Raw genomic sequence first — 3,220 nt, 5'->3', positions numbered from 1 at the left:
GTATTTATCGATGACATTTTGGTCTATTCGAGAGATGAAACTGAACATCTTTGAACACCGAGGCTAGTGTTGCAAATCTTACGAGATAAGCGATTATACGCAAAGTTCAATAAATGTGAATTTTGGTTGAAAGAGGTTAGCTTTTTGGGGCACGTGGTGTCCGTGATCGGTGTCGAGGTGGACCCGAACAAAATTTCGACCATAGTCGATTGGAAACCACCAAGGAATGTTACCGAAGTTAGGAGCTTTTGGGGCTTGCGGTTATTACCGACGATTTGTAAAGGTTTCTCGACGATAGCCACGCCAATGGCGGCTTACTCCAAAAGGATGTTAAGTTCGAATGGACGGAGAAATGTCAGAAAAGTTTCGATCAACTGAAAGCTTATTTGACTGAAGCCCCAATTCTAGTGCAACTCGAATCGGGCAAAGAGTTTGTCATTTATAGTGACGCATCCCTACTTGGGTTGGGTTGCGTATTGATGCAAGAAGGGCGAGTTGTGGCCTATGCGTCGAGACAATTAAAGCCACATGAGAAAAATTATCCAACCCATGATCTCGAATTGGCTGCCATCGTGTTCGCCTTAAAGATATGGCGACATTACTTATTTGGTGAGAAGTGCCATGTGTATTCGGATCACAAAAGTCTCAAATATTTGATGACTCAGAGAGACTTAAATCTGCGACAAAGACGATGGCTCGAGTTGTTAAAGGATTATGAACTCGTCATTGATTATCACCCGGGAAAGGCTAATGTGGTTGCGGATGCCTTAAGTCGAAATCTTTGCTTGCTTTCTGACGATGAATGTACACTTGTCTATTCTACCCGACAATGTGTTAGTAGCGAATTAAAGGCCAAACCATTATTGGCTCATCAAATTCGTGAAGCTCGAAAGTTGATGAGGAGTTGCTTGCAAACGGGTGAGTGTGTTACGAACAAGGAATCGAGTTTCAAATTGATGATGACGATTGTTTGAGGTTCGAAGTCGTCTGTGTGTTCCAAAGGATTCGAACTTATTTCGATAATTCTAAATGAAGCCCATTGTAGTCGAATGTCAATCCACCGGGTAGTACTAAAATGTACAATGACCAAACGCCAATTTTGGTGGCCCGGTATGAAACGAGACATTTCGAATTTGTTTCAAGGTGTCGATATGTCAACAAGTGAAAGCGGAACATCAAGTGCCATCAGGATTACTTGACCGATCATGATACCCGAATGGAAATGGGATCGAGTAACAATGGACTTTGTGTCGGGTTACCATTGACTCGTAATAAGAAAGACTCGGTTTGGGTCATTGTTGATAGATGACCAAGTCTCGCTCATTTTATCCTCGTCGCACGGATTTTACGCTCGATAAGTTGGCGAATTATCGTCTCCCAAATTGTTCGATTGCATGGGGTACCTATTTCTATCGTGTCGGATAGAGACCCAAGATTTACGTCGCGGTTTTGGAAGAAATTGCAAGAGGCTTTGGGTACCAAACGCATTTTAGCACTTTTCACCCCAAACCGATGGTCAATCCGAACGGATAATTCAAATACTCGAGGATATGTTGAGATGTTGCATCCTTGAGTTTAGTGGTTCATGGGAAGCAGATCGCCTTTGATTGAATTCGCACAACAATAGCTTTCAATCAAGTATTAAGATGGCGCTTACGAGGCTTTATACGGTCGTAAATGACGTACCCCATTATTCGGATGAACTTAGTGAAGGTAAATTCTTGAGGTTGATTTGGTTAAGGATGCCGAGCAAAAGGTTCGAGTAATTCGTGAAAGTTTGAAAGTCGCCGGATCGCCAAAAGTCGTATGCGGATTTGAAAAGAAAAGATATTGAATATCGGGTTGGAGACAAGGTCTTTCTCAAAGTTTCACCTTGGAAGAAGGTGCTTAGATTTGGTCGTAAGGGCAAATTGAGTCCGAGGTTCATCGGGCCATATGAAGTATCCGAACGAATTGGGCGATCGCATATCGATTAATTTTGCCCCCGAGCTCGAAAGGATTCACAACGTTTTCATGTCTCGATGCTTGACGATATAGGTCGATCCATCGCACGTAATTGCTCCATCCGAGATTGAGATTCAGCCTAATTTGAGCTATGAAGAGGAACCGGTTCACATTATGAGGCGTGAAGTAAAAGAGTTGCGCTATAGGAAAATCCCGTTAGTGAAGGTGTTGTGGCATAAACACGGAATGGAAGAAGCCACTTGGGAACTTGAGGACTCTATGAAAGAGCGATACCGAGCCTATTTACGGTAAGATTTTCGGGACGAAAATTTCTTAAGTGGGGAGAGTTGTGACATCCCTAAATTGACCCTAGTCGGAAAGTGGTTTCGGGACCACTAAACCGAGTCATAATAATAATTAACCATCATAATTGATGCTCATTATATGTATATATGCATGTGTGAAAATTCCATGTTTGGATTTTGTTAATTGTAAGTGAATTTTTATCAAATAGGACTTATGTGAGAAAATTTAGAAATGTGCTAGGCAAATGTAAGGTGGCCTATTAATACATGTGGGAAAGTGTTGTCCTTGCATGTCAAATTAGCCAAAATGAAGCATGATGGCGGCCATGCTATGGGTGGAAACATGTCTCCAACATGTTAGACTAGTGATGCATGTAGGAAACAATAAAATAAGAAAGTTAGCATTAAAGAAATGGAAAAAGAAAATGATGATAATAAAAAAAAAGAGTGTGGATGCTTTCCCCCACCTTGCCGTACATGAGAGAAACAAAAGCAAAGAAAGAAAGAAAAAAAAAAAAGGGTGTTCATTCTCTCATTTTCTCCTTGCTTGGCGAATATACTAAGAAGAAAGGGGAAAAAGCTTGAGGAAATCAGCCATGGAGCTTACTAGACTAAGGTGTTTTGATACAAGAAGGTATGTTTTATGCCACTCTTGAAAATGCATGCATGATTTGGAGGATTGGTTCAAAATTTTCCTTGAATCTCAAATCGAAACTAAGTTGTTAGGTGAGTTAAAATTGACCATGCATGTTGTTTTCCTTGGTGAGTGTTTTGATGTTGTTGTGATGAAAGCATGGAAATGAGTAAGTTCGAATGTTTAACAAAAGGAAATTTTGTGCCATTGAGTTCTTGTTGTTATGTGGGTGTGCATGAGTATTCGGCCATGCTATAGAATTTATGTTGCAACATGATTAATGCTTAATGAGATGTATAATAGTACTTGTGAATGAGCTTGAGAGTATTTAAACAAT

This window comes from Gossypium arboreum, chromosome 4 (genome assembly GCF_025698485.1).
Source record: "Gossypium arboreum isolate Shixiya-1 chromosome 4, ASM2569848v2, whole genome shotgun sequence".
Classification (NCBI taxonomy): Eukaryota; Viridiplantae; Streptophyta; class Magnoliopsida; order Malvales; family Malvaceae; genus Gossypium; species Gossypium arboreum.
This window is presented reverse-complemented; position numbering follows the sequence as displayed.